A 22,775-nucleotide genomic window follows, 5' to 3' on the forward strand; every position below is an offset into this window, starting at 1 on the left:
ATCGGGCCATTGGAGACCAGAGCTCGCCTGAATCTTGGCCAATTTCAGCTTCAAGGTGCCATTATAGCACTCAACTAAACCAGCTGATTGGGGGTGATTTGCAGCGTGAAACTTCTGTCGAATACCTAATCCATCACATACTCTCTTCATCACTTGACTCACAAATTCACTCCCATTGTCACTCCAGACCATTCTCTGCAAACCATACCTAGGGAAAAATTCCTTAATCAAGGCTTTAGCTGTGGACAAAGCAGTATTATATTTCAGGGGATATACTTCTACCCTTCTCGAAAAAGCACAAACAACCACAAGGACGTACTTCAGGTTGTTACACCTCTCCATATGAATGAAGTCTAATTGCAATACCTCGAACGGATACGTTGGAGGGGCAAAATGACCAGCTGGAGTTGGAGTTCCCTTACTAGGATTATACATCAGACAAACCATACAATTCTTAACCACGTTCTCTGCACACTTAGGAATTCCAGCATTTTGCCATACTGGAGCCAACAACTTACAAATCCCTTTCGCACTAATATGAGCCATTCCATGAGCCATTGTAACCACTGCAAGCACGTACGCATCAGGTAACAACCATCGTTGCTGCTCTGACAACTCAATCCAACAAGCATTCGAATCCAATTTACCCGTACTCTCTCTCCATACACTCAATTCTTTCTCTGTAGCTTCAGCTTGAATTGACTTCACGCTCTCTATCGAATCTTCACACATACCTCTATCCGGAACCCATCTCGCTGGACCCGCAACATACATGCGACTCATCACATCTTTCGCCACATCTTTCGCAACTTCATCTGCAAACGCATTACCACGACCAACGTCATCAGTAACCTTCTTATGTGCACTGCATTTCACGATCGCAACTTGCATCGGTAACGTAAGTGACTCAGGAAGTTCATTCACCAATTGACCATGCTGAATCTTAGTTCCATGAGACGTGAGGAACCCACGTTCCTTCCACAAGCGACCAAAACTGTGAGCCACACCAAACGCATACTGACTATCGGTATACACAGTCACTCGTTTCCCTTTCGACAACACACACGCTCTTGTTAATGCAATCAACTCTGGTGCTTGGGCTGAATTATGTGCAATACGTGCAGTTTCAACAATCGTGTGCAAAGTCGTAACCGCATATGCCGCAGTAGTATCACCATTCGAAAGCTTGAAGCATGAACCATCTACCCATAAGGTACCATCACACTTTGGAAGAGGAGTGTGCCTAACGTCTATTCTCCCTTTCGTTTCCTCTTCTGTCCTAAGAAAGCAATCATGCTGTTCAGAGACATCTGTCTCTACAGAAATCGGCAACAACGTAGCTGGATTCAACGTGTTACATCTCTTTATATGCACGTGACTCGCTAAGAGTGTCAACTCATAACCTGACAACCTAGCACTAGTTAAGTGCTGTGTCTTGGTCCTGTTCAACAAGGTATCCACTGCATGTGGACCCATCACAATCAACGTATTATCCATCACCAAACCAGCAGACTGTCGGATAGAAACAGCTGCTGCCGCTGTAGCTCTCAAACAACTCGGCAAGGCTCTAGCTACCGGATCCAAAGTCGACGAGAAATACGCACATGGACGTTGTTTATCGCCGAACTGCTGTGTCAGGACTGACAATGCACATCCCTCTCTCTCGTGAACATAGAGTGTAAAAGGCTTGCTGTAGTCGGGAGTACCCAACACAGGAGCCGAACACAACGCATCACACAATTCAGAAAAATTCTTCTGGCATTCGTCAGTCCAAGGAATAGGATTCGGAGTATCCTTAACAGTAAGAGCTAACAAAGGCTTTGCAAGGAGCGAAAAATTTGGAATCTATTGTCTACAGTATGAAGCAATACCCAAGAAAGCACGCACTTCTCTATGCGTGGTTGGCACACTCATTCTCGCAATTGCTTGAATTCTTTCTGGGGTCAATCTTCTTCCCTCCTTCGATAAGAGATGACCTAAATAGGTCACTTCTTGTCGACAATACTGCAACTTCGAAAGAGACACTTTATGATGAAAGTCAGACAAATGACTCAAAAACGACAAAGTAGATTCTTTACAAATGTCCTCATTATCAGCAGCAACTAACAAATCGTCAACATACTGAATAAGAGCAGCACCATCAGGTAAAACAATCGTATCAAGCTGGGTTTTCAAAGCCTGACTATAGATCGAAGGACTCTCACAATAGCCTTGAGGAGCACGCTTAAACCGAAAACTTCGGCCTCCTAAAGAGAAGCCAAAAATATCTCTACTCTCCTCGGCAATCGGGATGCTGAAGACAGCATTCTTCAAATCAATCACCGAAAACCAGGTAGCAGAAGCAGGAATCATAGTTAACAAAGCAGTAATATCTGGAACAACAGGAAATTGTGGAACTACAATCTTATTCACTTCGCGGAGATCGATCACAAACCTGTACGCTGGTGGTTGCGAAGAATCAGTACGCTTCAGAACAGGCAAAACCGGACTATTGCACACATTACCTCTCGTTTCTTCAATCACACCCTTATCGATCAGATCATAGATGATCGCTTGAAGCCCTCTTTCACCATCACTAGAGATCCGATATTGAGGAATACGTGGCAATCTAACATTCGCTTTCAACGTTACAACATATGGTGGAATCTCCAAAAGACCCACATCATTAGGACCAGTAGCCCAAAGAGTATCAGGGAGAGAACGCAATTCCAATGGAAGTCGATCTTTAGACAAATACATCGGAGAGACCACTCTCTTACCCAATGTAAGCTGTACTCCCGAAGGAGAACAATGTAGCGTCGAATACAATCTTTTCAACAAATCCAGTCCCAACAAATTCTCACCACAACCTGTCGTTAGAATGAGGGGTGCTTCAAATTCACAAGGTCCAACAGAAAGAGACAAAGGACTAGAAACCGGATTACAAACTGGGGCGCCAGAGAAACCTACTGAGACATTCGTCAAGCCAGACAAATGTGCGCCAGGGAGTTTAGAGTGCATGATAGAACTCTTCGCAGCACCAGTATACAAAAGAAAAGGCTCTGACACACCTGATGTAATCACTTCAACATAAGGTCCACTCTGATCTGCTGGAACTGACACAACTCCCTCTCTTTGTCTATGGCTGTCCTAGCAATCATTACCGTCAACATTCTCACCTTCGACATAGTAGTCGTCAGCATAGTACTGAGTCGTCCTACCAGACGCACCATTCTGTTGATCAAAACAATTCATAGAATTCTGTGGAGGAAAAGAAGACGTATTCAGGGGGAACGCACCACGTCCACTACCTCTCGGAGCTTGCTGAACACCTCGACCTCTCACACCAGAAAAACCATTTGTGCGCTGTAACAGAACCGGACAACTATTCTTAAAGTGACCTTCTTCTTTACAATAAGCACACTGATTAGGGCCTACAGGAAAACGCGGTTGAGAAGACTCAAACCTTTGCGAGTCTCTCTGAAACTGCTGAGGTTGCTGATAATCGCGCTGATTATTACGAGGCGGATAAGCTTGCTGCAAAAGAACCTTCATCTTTAAATCTTTAGTCTTTCTATCCGCTTTCTCTTTCTCATCCTTATCTCTATTCTCGTAATACTGTGCAGTAGCCAATATCTGCGCCGATGAAGAAACAGCCCATGAACTCTCTGAATCCTTCAACTTAGTACACAACTCGGGAAGCAAGTTATTCACAAACTTATCTACGAACAACCGTTGGCCACCTTCCGTACTCATGTCTTGACCACTATGGTTGATAAACGTCTCTTCGAACCTAGTGAAGAAATCAGACACACTTTCATCTTTCTTTTGCTTGCACGCAGATAATTTATCCCAATTCACTCGCATAGCGGGCATCAAAGTCTTCATATAATTAATGATCCTACAGGAAGTTCTGCAACTAAAGGCTCAGGTTTAGCACCACCATGTTGTCGACCATCGGCAGCAGTAATGTTATCCCATGTATCTCCTAACTCTTGCGCATGATCCACGTGACGAATCATTCCCCATAAGGGCTGAGGAACCACATTCTCAAACAACATGTTTACATCAGATAGATTCATAATACGTGCGTCTGCTGTCTGTGGTAACTCTTTATAGTACCCTGCAGGATTTGTATGGGGGTCAGGCAAAGTCTTCTTAAGAGCCAAGACTTCAGCTCGCTTCCCCGGAACATGTACGCAAACACGCTGAAAATTAGCCGGTACACCTGGCGGATTATTATTCGCACCAGCAGGCACTGCTTCTTTCCATACTGGAGGAACCTCTCTCATTGGATATTGGCGCACTTTTCTCCTAACAGAAGGATCAGGCTCAAACAACGGCTGAGAAGGAGACTCGCTCCTAAATGAAAGCAGTGTCGCAACTGCTCTTTCAACATGGAGACCCACAATCGTACCTTTCGCAAACTCGGACTGTACACGGAACAACTCAGAAGGAGTCTGTCCCAAGTCACCATCTTCCCATTCTTCACGAAGGAAAGTACACATCATGTCAAAGACATACCTCTGCTTTGGTGCTTCCCATTGACAGAAGACATCCATAACAGACTCGAAATCATATCTCGAAGGAATGGTAACCCATTTACGCGTTAAATGATCCAATACTTCCCGCTCTTTGGGACCAGGCATTTGGCTAAGCAACTGTTTACGCGCTGAAACAGGGGTCATACTCAATGACCCAAAGAAAGGGGACAAAAGACCAGTAACAGTATCGGTCATTCTCTGTCGAACAGAAGGAGAAGCCATCGCAAGAACAGGGGGAAAAACAGAATGAGACAAAGTATACGTAGAAGTAGTACCAGAAGGAGAATCAGAGAAAGTAAGAAATACAGGAGACAAAGTCGTAGGAACTGGAGGCGGAACTGAAGGCAAAGTCGGCAGCCCTTGAGAAGGCTGCATCAAAGGAATAGGAGCCAACTGAAGAGGAGCTGGTGGCGGTTGTACAATAACAGGAGGCAAATCAACTGGAGGTTGCGCAACTAAAGGTTGCGGAGGTGCTGTAGCACTCTGCACATAAGGGGGTGGAGAACTCAACAAATGTGACATTAAAGGATCTTTCTCAAGTTCCTTTGTTGCATCCTGTTGAAAAGCTGACAAAGCTGGATAACATTTATCAATAGCCATTTTACGTTGCCTGTGCAACTGCTCACTCGCTTGTTCTTCCTCATTATCTTTAAACTGTATAGCAGCCTGCATTATCGATATGCCCTTCTCTCTTTTATTTTTCTTCGCTAGTTTAATTTCTTTCTGTTTGGCTTCCTTTCGCCAGAGGCGGAAAGAATCAAACATCGCAGGCCGGGCTTTCTTCTTAAACAGTTTAACTTCCAGATTATCTAAAATCTCCGTGTCATAACTACCATGTTGGGGCCATTTTAAAACACCATCCTTTCTAGTGTAGCGAACCCACACTTCATTATACGTGATGGGGCCCACACCATGTTTTAAATAGAGATCATAGGTCGGAGTTCCAACCGGAGGTATCGGACACGAATCCTCCAATCGGGAATCCCTATTACAACCACAACAAAATATCTTTCCAAGTCTGCTAAGGCCAGGCATCTTCACTCACTAGTCTAGCTTCAAACTTCAAGGGAATATCAAAAACGATAGTCTCGCGAATACACGAGTCCCTCGGCTTTGGGGCCTGCAGGTACCAAATCAAAGAATCCCAAGGGGATACCAAAACAAAACTAAGGACTGGGAGACGCTCCACTCATACTTAACTGAAATGTCGATGGCGTCGCCAGAAGTCCCGTCTATTGTCTCGCTTTACAAATTGTCTAATGGCTCCAAGACAGGGCGACAGTCCAAGTCTGCTAAGGCCAGGCATCTTCACTCACTAGTCTAGCTTCAAACTTCAAGGGAATATCAAAAACAATAGTCTCACGAATACACGAGTCCCTCTGCTTTGGAGCTTGCAAGTACCAAATCAAAAGATCCCTAAGGATACCCAAAAACTAAGGACTGGGAGACGCTCCACTCATACTTAACTGAAATATCGATGACGTCACCAGAAGACCCGTCTATCGTCTCGCTCTACAAATCATCAAAAGGGGTCCAAGACAGGGTGACAGTCAGGGCAGCAGTCCTTCGTAGCCATCGGAAAGTGGGGAACCTCGCAGCAAAGACTTTCGGACCACGACGACATACAGGGGTCGATGAAGTGGTAGGCCTTCCTCCAGAATTTTCTCACGAAGCACCTCACGATCTTCAGGCTTGGACCGGTACCACTGAAGTCGCCCCACGTTGGGCGCCAACTGAAGAACCGGGTTTTAGAACCCAGCGGCGCCAGGGGAAGCGCCCGATGTCTTCGAGTTCACCTGTCTTGGCATATAGAGACACAGGATACTTCTTGGTGGTGTCAAAGATCAAATTTATTGGCTGCAACCAGGAACAGAAGTCTACGAAGCACGACACGGGTGGTTCGCTAGAGACTGCACAATTTTGGTATTGCGAGACATCGTCTTTTATGCTAAAAATCACATTCCTGACTAGCACCAATTATTTACAAACTATCCAATCACAGATGACATTGCAAAAGGTATCACATAACGACAAGCCCACTTTTCAGTTGTCCAGCCCATCATCAATTACACGGGAAAGCCCAACATTCTTGCTCGGACAGGCCGGATGAACCCATAATAAAAGACCACAAACCCAAACCATAAATAGGCCATAAAAGAAGGAACAGAAACAGATGATAAGCAAGATAGAAGGGTGTGTGCGTGTACCATAAACTCAGCAATGTCCTGCTCTTTGATCTCTATCTTGACCAGCTGTCGGACAAGGAACTGGCTCAACAAGTTAGCTTCGGGAAACGGAGTCAGCTCACTCTGGTCACACAAAAGTCAGCTAAAGGTGTACGAGTCCCAAAGACTTGTTCGGCCGTAGTCATCGGCCTATGTGAGGGCAACCACAAAATGGCTGCCGTACACAAAATGGAACCCGAAGGTTCAGAACGAAATCCCTAATTTCATAGTGAATCCATCACTCGAACATGACAAAAACACTCCTACATGCCGCACTTGTCATTTGCGGTTCGCTGTTACCAAAATCGTCACGATATGACGACCTTTATGAAACGGGTTCAGAATCACAGAACCTCAACGCGTCCTAAAAGTGGCTGAGTGAAATCTACAAGATTTCACTCAGTCACATTTGGGCCCATGCTGCATCAAAACCCTGCACCTGCTTGAAGCAGGCGTAACTATTGACGCAGCTGTGTTGCAATAGTGTCCCCCAAGCTTTGCTGGAGCTGCGTCGCGCTAGCGAGGCAACTCCAGCAATGCGCTGCTTTTACGGCACAGATGCGTCACGCATCTGTGCTGTTTTTGCCCCATGGTGCGCCGCATAGTAAATGCGGCACATCTATGGTGGCGTAGGCATGGCACACAATAAGTGGTGCAGCCCTGCTGAAATGCAGGAATGCGCCACTTATTGTAAATCTGCCTCAGAGTATTCTTAGCAGTGGCCAAATGAAAGGTCTGTTCGGAATAAAATTTGGTGGGTGGACCACTATATTGGTAGGGAGGGAACCCCATCACCTTTACGATAAGAGTACCCTCTCCGCCAAAATATAAACCAGGCCCCTTAGAGTTGTGATATACTAAATAGGGGATTTCCTTACTTGATGTCTTGTAGCCTAGGATGTCCTTTGGTGCTGACCAGTTGCTCAACCACATTATCATTGTAGGGCCTCCAGATTTCCCGCCTACATCTTTATCTCATGGAACATTTGAGGGAATTTCTTGTATCTTCATTTCAGAAGTTTGTTTGATCCTTAAGACATCTTTTTTTTTAACTTGAGTTCTACTGCCTCGACATCTCTTGGGATTATAATTATAATTAGCTATAGATGTAGTGCTTTGGTGGATTAGAAACCCTTAAATTGCTTTAACTATGTGATTGTAATGACCAGCAAACTGTTCTAATATCTACCTTGAGCTTCTGCGAATGTTTCCAGCTCTTTACATTTTGATGCATACTGGGTTCAACGTTGTCCATTTTAGCCCTCAACTTAAGCTCCGTTCTGTTTAGTTTTTCACATTTATCATCTGTTCTGATTGTGCTCATTTTACAATTCTTTACGTTATTGCATACGTGTAAGACGTGTAGAAGAGTGACATTGGACTCAGTATGCTTTTAATTTCTCAGGAACAAAAAGTTAGCCTTTCGGCTTTTTTAGGAATGGCATTGGCTAAGACCTTTTGATTAAACCAAATTTACATTTATGATAAACTTACTTATTGGAGATTTTAGGCAGCTCTCTTTATCCACTGCTCAGTAGTTGCTTCATTTACATTTTCTTCAGCCTAATAAGGCGCAGAGCAGGGGGCAAAGTGTCAGCCCACTTCTGCTGTTGACTAACTTAACTATGAGTGACAGCATACGGCTACTTCACACAAAGCAGTTCCATTCAGTATCATGGACTATTATTGCATTATGTGCCTTTAGACAAAGTTTTTATTATTTTAGAATACTACCCCAATAAAAACGCTTTATATAAAAAAAAACATGACAAAGCAAGCATTGACAAGCCAAAAGGCTGTCAGCTAAAAAGGTTTGTAAATGCTTTTTTATTGAAGTTCTTAAGTATATTTTCCTCACTTGCTGTTTCTTCTGCCTTCATAGTAAACCCAAGATAGCTGCTGTTTACTTTCTTTTCCGCTGTGGGAGCGACTTGTATGTGAATGTCTTTTCCCCTGGCATTATTATTTCAGTCCTAAAGCAGCAAATATTAAGCTTTTGACGTGTTAACCTCCCCCCCTCTCCCCCCAATTGAATCTTTACTGGAATCTGGGGACCCTCACTGAGTCATTACTGGAAGCTGGGGTCCCGGCCTAAGCAATTTATATGATTTGAACTTCAAAACTATACACACGTACAGGAACAAGCATATATCAATCAAATACACAAATAATGCACATTTTAATTAATTCACAAATATAAAAAAATCAAAATATGTATTTTAATGGAAAGCTTTTGATAAGAAACCTGGGGGCATATTATCAAGGGGGTTTATCTCCGCTTTTTTGGCTTTAAAAGCCAAGAAAGCGGAGATAAAATGATCTCCCTATTACCTAGCTGTCGCTAACACCAGTTAGCGACAGCTAGTAGGAGATAGCGACCATCTTGGGCCCGCTTCGCATGTCAGTGATATTTATCTCTAATGACATGCAAAGTGGGCGTGCCAAGATGTTAGCGACTGGAAACAGTCGCTAACATCGCTATCTCCTATTACCAACTTTTGGAGATATTCGCGCTAAGTGCGAATATCTCCAAAAGCTAACACCTGCCCCTGAGCAGTTCTTAGCCATGTTATCCAATGGTAGGTGGATAACATGGCTAAGAGCATTTGCTCGGTAATGCATGAATATCGCTGACTTTTCAGCGATATTCATGCATTTCGGGCGATTTTTATCGCTTAGGAGATAAACCTTGATAATAGCAAGGTTCCTAAGCGATAAAAATCGCCGCAGCTCGGCGATAAAAATATTGCCGCTAAACCAACATAGCGATAATTATCGCTAGTTGTTGGTAATATGCCCCCTGGTTATTCGTTGAAGGGGGTGGAAGCTTGACTCAGAAAAGAACCATAATCCTTGTCATGGTGAACAATAAGAGTCACTATATTAACGTGTGCTTAACCCTCTGGTAGATTGGCACCATAGCAGTTTGGCTTAACCTAGAGGGACCAGGTAAAGCATGTGTGCAGGACACAAACAGCAATAAAGTGACAGCACAACACAAGAAAGACCCCAAACCAATTTTAAAAAACAGAGTAAATTTAAATAAACAAAATTATCCCCAAAATAAATTAAATCCAATCAGTAGAACCAGAGTTATGAATTGTTTAAGTGTTTAGTGCAAAATAGTGCCTAAAAGGGCATCTGGTCGCACGAGTTTGAGGCAAAGTCCAAATTTAAGACTGACCGCTATGGAGTATGAGTAAGATACAAGAGGTGATTTGAACCTGGTCTTAGCTTACTTTTGGACTTAAAAGAAATTTTGAAGAAAAGTCCAGGAGAAGGTAGAATTCAGTGGGGCAAGGCAGCAGGCTGTGTTTGAGGAAAAGTCATTGTTGCAGCGGAGATCTAGACCATCAACGATGGCAGGAAAATGCTTATAGCTGGAGCTGGATTTCCAGGACATCATCGATGGAGAGCCTGTCGCCCCTGAGCCAGGTGAAGATTTTTAGCTTCTGACTTAGACAACGTTTTGGAAGTCAAACACCTCCTGCAGGACAAAGCAGCAAGATGTAGAAGAGGGCTCCACGGTCCGATGGAGGTCCTCCTGAACATGATTTGCTGCTGTGAAGAAGAATTTAAAGTGAGCTACCGCAATGTCCGGCTGACTGGTGATGCACCATGAGCAGATAGGCTGGCAGGTAGGTCCCAGTCTTCTGGTGATTCTTCTGGCACTTTTGTCTAAGTCCTAACATTTAGGGTCAGGCAGGAGCAGCACATCTAACATCACTTACGGGGGTCCAGAACTTGGGGGTTACCACTTGGAGGGTAATTTAATTAATTATAATTAAATTACTTCCAACACTATTCCCCTATAAACCCACAACCCACTACAGAATTAAATTACGCAAAAATAAAAAAAACAAAATTCATTAATTAAAATTAATTATAACATAAATACACACTTTTCACACATATAATAACATAAAAAACACTATAAAAATTCGATATTATTAAAAAATCGATAATTTTAATAACCTATATTATATACTTCGAGATTTTAACTTTCTATATTTTTAACATTCAATATTACATTACTTACCTTAAAAACGATATTTTTGATGTCTATATTCTGCCCATTCGATATTTTGTCCATTCTATATTTTAAACTCGATATTATGTCCATTCGATATTTTGTACTCGATATTTTGACTGTTTACCGTTTTGCCGATATCCTGCTAAAACCCCAAAGGCTACTCACCTGCTGACCCTCCAGATTTTCCATTTGTTTAGGAATGTAATAAAACGTTAACTGATACAACTCCCTTACATGCCTGGGGCAGGATAAAGAGTATATAATATGTGAAGTGAGACCATTCGGGCAGACTGCCTCATTCAGTTGCTAAGGCTTCTGTGTGATGTAGCCTCACTCATTTGAGTTTAATAAAAATGTTCTTTTATATTTTCAGCTTCTGTGCCAAATTCTTTACTATTGGTTTGAATGGACTAAGTATCAGTGAGACCCCTGAGAAGGAGTTCAGATTTCTTCAAATGACGCGGCCAACGCGGGCCTCATCAGAGAAGTAGCTATCTGAGGGAGTGATCTTGTCAGAAGACAGAAATCTACTGAGGAGGACAGGACAGGAGGTACTCTGTGCACGGAGGTTCTGGGGATTCTTTGTCTCTGCAGCCCAGTATATTTCTGATCTTCCTGATTTTGATCCTCCACCTAATGTCACTCCTGACTGAGAACCTTTTTGGCGTGAGTATTTTTAAAAAAAGACCGTTAGGTCATTTAGAACTTGGCAGTTAGAATTTGGACAACCATTTGTTTGGTATAGCTTTGGAATTTTGGAATTTGTGTTGGCCAACTTTGGATTTATATAGGTTTGTATATGCGAATTGCAATTTGTGTAGGCAGGTAATGAGGAGATTTTTCTCTATCTGATTTTGTTGAACGGTGCACGTACGAAGAGTACTTTAAGCACTACTTTGGGTATAATATTGTATATTCTGCAATATTTTTGGCATGCCTGTTTTCAAGCTCACATCAAAGAACGTGTTTTTTTTTTTGGAAGGTACCATAGTGAGATGTGAATTAAAATTAGCTAGCTCCCCTAGAAGGAATAACTGAATAGGTTTGGGTATAAAAACATATTTCTTCCTTGGTGATTTTGTATCCACAAGAATTAAAATATGGACATAATACATATAAGGATCCTTTGTTCTGTGCAATTTTATGAATGGAGATATGCAGAGCGATTTCTGGTGCTCTGCCAGCCAAAACTAGTGAATTGAGTGTATTTTGGCTTCTTGGACATACAGCAGTCTGTTGGACTGTTTTTTGCAGTCTTTTGGATCACTATTGAGAAGCGTTTCTTGTAAATATGACTTACAACTAGTATTTACAAATTGTTTGGTTTAAGTACAGTCTGTGGGCTGTCCTTTGTTTCAGTCCTATGTGTTGATCTGTGGTTTAAATGTGTGTTTAAATGTCTATGTGGTTTTTCCCATTAGTGTGACTTCTGTAAGTGAATAGCGATGGCGCAATTTATGAAACAAATGGCTAAAGCGCTGTATTGTGTGTCCAGAGTGTTTGAACTCTTTCTGTCTATGTCTGAAATGAGCTCAATGTGTGTTAGTGGGTTTTTTGATGTTTTCAGTCTAAGTAAAATGTCAGATTAATTAATATTAAGTAGAAATTAAATAAAAATCCAGCAATTTACCATGTGATATGCTAAAATAGCTATATGTTGCTATTTAATTTATAGACTAAGTAAAAACGCATATGTACAAACTGTTAAATGCTTAAAAAAATATAAAATTAAAATTCACATTCACTAGGAATATAAAAGGCCTCAAAAACAAATTGTGGGGCATATTTCCAAGCAATAGCGAAATTATCGCTATTGCTTGGTTAGAGACAAAAATGTATTGCCGACCTGCGGCGATTTTTATCGCAGATAAACCTTGGTATTACCAAGGTTTATCTCAAATGCGATAAAAATCGGCCGTAATGCATGAATATCGCTGAAAAGTCAGCGATATTCATGCATTACCAAGCTAATGCTCTTAGCCATGTTATCCACCTCCCATTGGATCAAATGGCTAAGAACTGCTCAGGGCAGGTGTTAGCTTTTGGAGATATTCACGCTTAGCGCGAATATCTCCAAAAGTTGGTAATAGGAGATAGCGATGTTAGCGACTGTTTCCAGTCGCTAAATCTTGGCACGCCCACTTTGCATGTCATTAGTGATAAATTTCTCTGACATGCAAAGTGGGGCCCAAGATGGTCGCCATCTCCTACTAGCTGTCGCTAACTGGTGTTAGCGGCAGCTAGGTAATAGGGAGAAAATTTTATCTCCGCTTTCTTGGCTTTTAAAGCCAAAAAAGCAGAGATAAACCCTCTTGATAATATGCCCCTGTGTGTTTTGTAGAAAAACGAACTTATAGCATTTTTTTTACTTACATACATTGTATTACATGTAAACAGGCAAACACTTCAGCTAAAGTAAATTTTTGCTAAATTCAAATGCATATTATTACACACGCATTTTAAAACTTGAAATGTCTGTTTTAAGTAAGACTGCTACCGTGCTCAGCTTTCAACACTGTGAAGGGGTATTACTTCCGTTAAGGAAGCAGATGTTGTTTTTTGAAGGCCACGAATAACATCGGAATGTTTATTTAGCCAGGACTTAGCAGTTAGTTAATCACGATTTGAACTTTGCATTTCAGAATAGTGTTTTACAGGGTTACAAAAATAAGGTTCATTATTTTGTATGATTGCGTATCAAGAGAGAGAGAGAGGACCAGAAAGCTAGTCCTTATCCCCGGGGTTTATATATGGTTAATCAAAAGGAGACTAGCTCATGTATTATGAAGTTAACAAAAGTAAAGGACTCAAGTATGTTTCGTCAGGGGGTAGGAACACCTGGTAACTGTGCTCATGAAGCCCTCACCCACCAACCTAGTTGGTGGCATGCTTCATCATCGGGCCCACCCAGTGACACCTAGCGTGTCCCGGGTGTGCTTCGACGCCTGATTACAGTGGAGCAGGTATGTCGCTGAGTGTGCGGTGAAGAGTGTTATGAAGGTGATTGAAAATGGCTTGGCGGGGGTCACAGTACCCAAATGTAGATTAAACTTTAATACCTGGGCCACCGTTAGCAGTTAAAAATAAGGCTGTTGGATGTTAGAGGCGAGTTACGACCTCCCACATCCATTGGTGGGTCAACATGTTTCAGCCAGTGCCTATGAATATGCTGGCTTTCTTCAGGACCTATATTTAAAAATGTGTATGTGATTAAACTAGTGGGTGTGTAATTCAGACTATGTGTATACACGTCCTAAAGTGTTTTTCTATGTGTGAGAGGGGGATTCCCTTCTCAAAACACCTGTACATGTAACATATATGGACAAGGACAAAACATACAAGGGGAGAAGAGAGTCACTTAAATGTATTGCATTATATACATCTAACTGCCACACTATAGTGGAGGGGGTGCAGGCTATAGGCGGCTACAGTGTAATGGTATTTGTGGTACCATTAGGGTGAGATTCGCACTTGTAGTTCGGGGGTGGAGTGGCTCTAACATCCAACAGCCTTATTTTTAACCGCTGACGGTGGCACAGGTATTAAAGTTTAATCTACCTTTGGGTACTGGGACCCCCGCCAAGCCGTTTTAAATCACCTTCATAACACTCTTCACCGCACACTCAGCGGCATACCTGCTCCGCTGTAATCAGGCGTCGAAGCACACCCGGGACACGCTAGGTGTAAATGGGTGGGCCCGATGATGAAGCATGCCACCAACTAGGTTGGTGGGTGAGGGCTTCATGAGCACACTTACCAGGTGTTCCTACCCTCTGACGAAACATACTTGAGTCCTTTACTTTTGTTAACTTCATAATACATGAGCTAGTCTCCTTTTGATTAATCATTATTTTGTATCACAGGAAGACATTTCAATTGCCGTTTTCCTCTCTTTAAGCATTTTTTGTAAGCATATTCTTGGTTCTGTTGCTAAATGATAATTGTCCTTTTAAAAAGAAAAAAGTGGCGCGAAAATCTGTCATGTTTTAAGTTATGCTTCTGTGCTTAGGCTCATAAATGAATGCGTCTAAAAATGATAGGCAAGAGATTCAGCTTGCTTTTATATGTGGAATTATCAAAAACGATTGGGTTTATAAAAAATAATTATTAATTATGAAAAAATGTTATTAAAAATAAGTGCTTCTAAATTTGTTTTTTAATATTTATAAAGCTTAATACTCATACTATGATCTCCTAGCATTAAAATTGTATTTAAGTTGTATTTTACTGCATAAACAGGACATTTGCATGTTGATTTTCACTTGGAGCAGGCGTAAAAACTCATTTTTCTAAGGAATTACATGAGATATGTCTAATGTCCAATCTTTGCAATCTGTAAAGAACATTCTGAGTATGATTAATAAGTAATGTAATTGTGGGATCTTTATTTTAAGTGCCCCTGGTATCAAAGTCGAAATTGAGTTAAACAGTCTTTTAAACAGCATTCTTGCCATTTACAATAGCTTTAAAGTGTCTCAGGCTTTAGTAAATGCATACATTTTGGTATAATACAAACTTGCAGGTTGTTACCATTTGAGGTTGCTTTTCATAGCTCAGTGAGCCAATGTGCCCGGTGCAGAGGTTTATGTTTAATATCAGGGTTGAAGGTTCTAACTTTAGCTGGACCTACTGAGCCGTTCATCCATTTAAGGTTGATGAAATGAGTACCATTGCATAGGGTGGTAGCAAGCATTTGTTCTAAAGCTGGTATGTTGTGTTGTTGTGTTCTGTGAATTATTCACAGTAGATATTTTTGGGTCTGGGAATAGGAGTGGATTGTGGCCCGTAAAGGGAAAAATAAATATGGTATGTGGTTTTGGATAGGGTTGATTATTGCAGGTTAGAAAGAGTTAGGAATGTTTTTTGTCTTTGTCAGCGTCGGAGTGAGGGAAAAGAGAGGGGGGGGTTGAGGAGCGCGGAGCGCGCGAGGCAGATTTTTACCTTAAGGTCAGTGAGATGGGGGATTAGAAGTAAGTGAAAACAGATGGAGAAATCACTGCTTGGAAAAGCTTCTCTGACAAACAGAAATTAAAGCTTGCACAATGCGAGGCTTTCACGTCGACATCTGCAGCCTATTACATTAGGGCTTTGTCTCCGATAAGTGCATTTCTGATGGCATATGCATGTTTTTGTTTTATGTTGCTGCTTTTGATACTATTACAAGTTCCGCTATGTTGTGAAGGGATTTTTCATGACGATGCAAATCGCTGCACAACAGTTGGGTAAATTTGCGCTGATACTAAATTTCACAGATATGATTTTTCATTCTGGTAACAAGACAGACAACACTTCACCAGTGTGTGTCAAATTTGGCTATATAATATGGAAGAAAAATAAAAGAGATATACAGGATCAAATTGTGTCACCTGCAGTTAGCTATGACTGCCCTTTCCCTTAAGGAACAGGCAGCCCTAGATTTATGTTTCCTTGATTGGACCTAAGGATGAAATTATAGATTTGTGGCTCTTGCTAAAGGTGACTGAAACTTTTCATTTTTTCCCTTGAAGAAGGAACTGGACCATTAGCTGAGATTACCGTATATGGTGTAGGGGCCAGCGGTAGAGTTAAAATTTGTGTACTACTGTGACTTTTGTGTATCACTCATACTCTTGGTATTATGTGACAAACTTGACTATCACTCGAGTAATTTCTTGTTCTTCCTATACATTTTTCTTTTGCCGCTTATCCCCTGACTGATGTTGCATTGTGCCTAGTTATTGGGGTTTTTAGCTGTGTCCTACTCCTATTTTCCCTTTTCCGTATTCCTTTCACCAGTCAGCCCATTTATTATAATTGGTGTATTGTTCAGGTTCACACTTCCAGACTGAAGTGATGTACCAGGGACCCCCATATTATGTATAATTCTCTTTTGTATGACCAGACTGGTTTTTAAGAGTTTAATTTAGGTCTACTTCGATGTTTTCCAGTCTGACTGTCAGGGTAGTGATAGACTGGTTAACTGACTTAATATTATAGTAAGACAAGTTTTCTATCTCAATAGGAGATACCTTATGTTTATTATTTTTTGAATATGACAAATTCAATGCCTATTCTAATTTGATTTTCAGTTTTTTTTCTGCTGCTTTAATTTTTGATAGACTAGATGTGTTTTAATAATGGAAACACCAGGACTCTCTAGTTCTTGTCTTTTTGTTTCCACATTTTGATCATTAGCCTTTGTATTGCATAGTGCGCCTGATGCACAATTATTAAAAGGGAGGTATCTATATGTCCCTGATACTCTGTATTATGTGATTTAGCTTTTAAGGGGTTCTAGATACGAAATTTAGGAACACTTAGACTTAATCATTGAGAGAGAAAATGTTTACCCCATTAGACGATGTCACTATGTGTGAGGACATCCATTCATATAGAATTCTCATGTCGTTATCTACCCTTAGATGGTAGAGGATATGCTCTCACATGGAAACCCAATTGAAGAGGCTAGAGTCACTGTTTTGCCTACTGCCTTTGTCTTTGTATTCTATGAGAATGACAGTGTATTTTAGATGACAATAGTCCCATGGCGTATGGCCACTCCTTTGAAGATTGCAGGCCACCTGCTTACAGTCCCCTTGTTAAATACATTGAACTGTTTTTGTACTAAATTGAAGGAAACTAACAACTGTGTCACATTTCCCTCATCAGTAGGTTCTGCGGGATCTTCCAGAGTCAAAGGGAGAATGATACCCTGCAGAACGGTGATCAAGACGAATCCTAACTCCTATCAATGATAGCTAAGATGAGAGGCGGACACAGTTCCAGCACCCAGAAAGTAGCAAGACGCCAGCACGCCATCAATGGTATCTTCAACGCATTGTGCTTGCTTCATCAGAAGGCGTTGAACATAAGAGAAAAAGGAGGATCTGGTTTTGCCACAGAACCAGAGTTTCAGTGCAAAAGAACAAAAGCTACCTGTCATGTGCTGGTAACCTCTGACAGTGTGCAGTCCCTTGAGCCCCTTGGCCTGAGTTTTGGCCACACACTTTCCCTCTTTTTCCTTTGCTCCAACGGAAGGGCAGTGCACCGGAGGATCCAAGATTGGCAAAAGGCACTACATTATGGTGCCCATGAAAGAGCAGCCTGAGCATCCTCTGACACTGAATAATGAGTGTTGGTGCCTGAGAATGTAGACCCAGGTCTGCACGAGATGATCTGTGCCCATGCTCAATGAAGAGCACACTATCTGTAGTGTCTGCCGCAGAGGAAAGATACTGGTGCACTGCCTTGAGACATTGAGACTTTCAAGTGAGCTGTGAGTGTTTGCCAGGAGGGCACTCCAGCGGATACTGAGAAGAACTATTTTCATGGAAGGCCTGATTCAAGAGGCCCAATGCGGAAGAAGACAATGGAAGCAGATTTGATGGATGATAGAAGCCTGCCAGAGAGGCTTCGAACGGACTTTGGGCACAGTTGCACAAGCGATTCCAGTGCAATTGTATAAAGTAAATATTAATTAAGTTCTCATTTGACTGAATTGCCATGGAAGAGGAAGTGGCTCCGCCTCTAGCACCCAAAAATGGTCCACCAGAAGTGAGTCTTGGTGCTACTATGTGTGTTCGGAGACATGTTCCGAGAGAAGTAGAGAATAATAAGATGATGTTACAGCAACACCTTGACGACCTAATGAATATCGATATAGACCTAGATTCAGATTAGCATGAGTCTTAGGTTATTGCCTACGTAATGGCAAAAGGAGGGTCTGAGGTTCTGTAATTCTCTAGACTGACTCCATGTTATATTGTGCCATCATTTTGTGTTGCCCTCACGTAGGCCTGTGAAGGTAGCCTGGCGAACAAAGTGGCCTGGCCTTCTTAGTCCATGTATACATTAACTAAGGTTTCTTTTTGACTCTGAAATGAACTGTAAGAAATTGACCTCCTCACCTGAAACTGACCTCGCAAAGCCAATTTCCCTGATCGATCTTTGTCTGAGATTGCCAATCAATGTTCAGGACATTGTTAACTTTTAGTTTCCTTGCACATGCCTTATCTTGTTTATCATCTGTTACTGTTTCTTTTTATGTTTCTTCATTACATGGGTTATGCTTTCAATTATAGGTTTGTCCGGCTTTTGGAGGTTGAATTTGGGACATTCTTAATGATTAACTTTTGGGTTGGGATACTGTACATGTAATCATGCCATGCCCTGCAGTGCCATCTAAATCAGATTAACCTTTGTGAACTATGTAATTATAATGTTTTGCCGATATCCTGCTAAAACCCCAAAGGCTACTTACCTGCTGACCCTCCAGATTATCCATTTGTTTAGGAATGTAATAAAAAGTTAACTGGTACAACTCCCTTACATGCCTGGGGCAGGATAAAGAGTATATAGTATGTGAAGTGAGACCATTCGGGCAGACTGCCTCATTCAGTTGCTAAGGCTTCTGTGTGACGTAGTCTCACTCATTTGAGTTTAATAAACACATTCTTTTATATTTTCAGCTTCTGTGCCAAATTCTTTATTATTGGTTTGAATGGACTAAGTATCTGTGAGACCCCTAAGAAGGAGTTCAGATTTCTTCAGTTGGCCTGAATCGGAGATGTCCAAGTTGATTTTTTTAGTACCTCTATGAGTTCAGAAGCTATATTGTTAGCACCCCCTCGCCTCAAGAATATTTTTAGCTTTCAAGAAGTTCTGAAGTTTTTTTCACAGATTGTTTTAACATCCAAGGATTTTAGAGAAAGCATAGTTGTTCTCACCTGAGAACTCAAGAGAAATTGTTCAGCAGGGAGTGAGGGTGGGATTGGCTATCTATGCTTCTTCAATACTTCAGGAACATGGCCAGTCCTGAGTGAGTTGTTAATAAAGTGTTGAACAAACATAGGGGGAAATGTACAATCAAATGGCACAGCACAGGCAATTTTGCTGCCTCGAGCTGTGTCAGTTCAAAAAACACAGGGATGTGCCATATTTACAGGAATACGGCACACCCCTTTGCTCTCCCCCATCCCTTCAACTGTGCCTGAGATGCAGGGATGAATGTGTTTGTGCTGGAAGGGATACCTTCCTGCACAAAAACAACCATTAATGACATTTTGCTCCTCCAATGTGTGCTGCAGAATGCCACGCGAAGTGCAAAGTGCGCCACTGGAGCGTAAACAAAAATGACACTCCGGTGGCGCTAGGGGCTTGTAAATATGTCCGTAGTGTGACATTCATAAACTTCCTTATTAACTATAGGAGGACAGAGATCACAAGAACAGGATGTGGGATTGACGGATTTTATAATAGCTGCCATATTCTCTGGGGAGAGCCTTCTAAAAGTGAAGCTGCGGTCACCGCCTGGAATCGCCTATAGGCGCCTTACTTGAGCTATACAAATGTTCAAATTAAACCATACCAAAATAGAATTTCATTACTTTGCTTGTCATTTTACACTTGCACTTACATTAATAATTTCCGTAATTTCTGTAATTTGACTTCATCGAAATCAAAAGAATAAACTATTAATACATTTCCAAGCATTCTGTGCTTACAGAAATGCCATGCATGGCTTTTGCACAATTCCGCAGACAACTGTTACATCTTGCAAATGTTGCAATTATAAAATGTGCATTTAAACATGGATTTCAAATGAGTATAGCCAGGACAGGTTCTAGTATCTTTCGCTTGCAGTTTGTGAACCTTGGCCTCTGGGTTCATGATGGTGGTGACAGGAACAGAAAGTAAACATGACATTAGGAGCCCTACTTACTCTCTGTCCTGTCCATTCATTGCCTTGCGTGTCCAACACCTGCTCAGCAGCAATAAGGAGGCCATCCACAGTGGAACAGTAGAGTAAAGGGTCAACCCTACATTGTGATGGTGGGGTCAAAGGGTACATGATGCAACTTCTGCTGCCACTGGTATTTTGGTGATTCAATATCCAGGTGATGAGCCTCTCCTAATGCAAGTATTCCTGTAAATACATTTGCTGACAACTGACACTTTTGAAAAACCTATGGGAGCTCCACCTGTTTGGTGCTCAACACGGCCCTTCTCATTGGTCCTCTGTAGGAAATACAGAAGAGATAGTAAATAGGGCAAAACCTTCAAGAATAAGTAGGAAAAATAAAGCATTAAAGTACAAGAAAAAAGGAAAGCACTAAGGGGCATATTTACAACTCAAGCGGCGGAACACGGGGTTAAGCCAAGAAGGCTAATGCCGCACTCTGTCACTTTAGAAATGCAGGGCTGCACTGTATTTACAACAATACAGCGCAGTCCTGTGTTTCCCCCTGCGCTGATGCTATGTTTAGGCGAATTTCATCACAACTCGCGCCTTGGAATCTAGGACAGACGCCTTCCTTCCATCGAAACTAGGAGATTCATCTCCCAGAACTAAGGAGAAGTATGGAGACGCCGGCAAGCTAACAGCCGGCCGAAGCGCAGCTACTGTGAGCATTCTACTTTCAAACTTCTCGACTCACCATCTACGAATTTTGATGACTTGTTGGTCCGTTGGCTGAGAACCACTTGGTCCTGAGGAGAACCCCCCCTAACAAGCGGGGTTCGAAACGCATAGACCACTCTACCCCGTATTTGGTCTTTATCTGTTGTGTTAAGGACTGAGCACCTTCACTTACTTTGAGAGAAAGACTTGTCCCGGTGTAAATACACAAAAAAGACTCTAAAATTGCATCATCCAAAGGGATTCTCTCCAATTTATTTTTGACCAATACGTGGTTTTATTTGTTTCTCTTGGTTTGTTGATCATGTTAGTATGTGTATGAATGTTTGTGTATGATTGGACGGCCATGTATGACTGAATGCTTGAAATACTTATGTTTTTCCTTTGTTTCATTGTAATATGTATTGTATATATGAAAACTGTTGGCTTCTCCTTGCACTAAAAATTGTGTATTATACAAAGTAAAAAATAATTGCAAAAAAATAAATCTTGATACGTTTCTAAAGAAATTAAGCAGGCGGTTTTGCTTTTTTCAAAATCTCCCCCTCCCCTTCTTTTTTTGGTTCAAAAGTTTCTCTCAGCATTGGCATTTGTGTTGTTCTAATAATATATGTTTAGCTGCCTAGCATCAACACAGGCACCCTTGCACTTTGGGGCTTGCGTGGTGGGTATGATTGTCTACATACAGGAAAGTGTAACATAAATTCATATAAATAATCATAAATAGGTATTTGTGACTTCTATGTGTTCAGCTTTCTGCAGCACACATAGAAGTTGCAACTCATCATTTTTAAAATGATGTTTATGTGCAGGAAGGGACACCTTCTTGCACATATACAATCATACGTGGCATTTTGACGTTTCTATGTGTGCTGGCCAATGCAGCACATATAGAAACAGCAAAAATTAGGAGAAATGGAGCGCTTCTCCTCGTTTCACCTCTTTAAGAGCAGGGTTTCTCTTTTCTTAATTTGGTGCTGTTCCACATTTACGCCACCCTTGTAAATAGGGGGCAGCGTCAAAATCAATGGGGGTTGCGGCGGAACGCCCACTGCAACACCCATCGCGCAGCCCTTTCACGCTAAGTATTGCATGAAAGGGTGCCTTAATTACAAGGCATGGTAAGCCACGTTAAGTGGCTTAATGCCACCTTGTAAAAAAGACTAGATACCCTATCGCCACAGGAACGTCTACGGCTTGTAAATATCCCCTAAATTCTTCAGGTTTGTATTTCCACATGCGATACGGAACTTCATTCTTCGACACAAGCTACACGGATATATTTATGCCTTCATAACTGGCTTCTCCACAGTTAGTTATTATTTGTGAGGATGTGAACCCAAACACCTGTATGTATAACCACTTTGCTCATAAAGTAAACAAACCATCACAACAAGTTTATTTATTTATTATTCAAAAAGGTAGTAACTTTGTTTCAACTCTGATAATTAAACCCCCATGCACAAATGAATCATGTGCATGACTTCATTTGCAGAAATTATACGTTGGACACTTGTTTTACATAGTAGAGTATTTCAAATCCACAACCATTCAAACTTTTTTTGTATCAGATTAATTAATATATTCAAATACCAACA

The sequence above is a fragment of the Lissotriton vulgaris genome, chromosome 4_1, assembly GCF_964263255.1.
Source record: "Lissotriton vulgaris chromosome 4_1, aLisVul1.2, whole genome shotgun sequence".
Lineage (NCBI taxonomy): Eukaryota > Metazoa > Chordata > Amphibia > Caudata > Salamandridae > Lissotriton > Lissotriton vulgaris.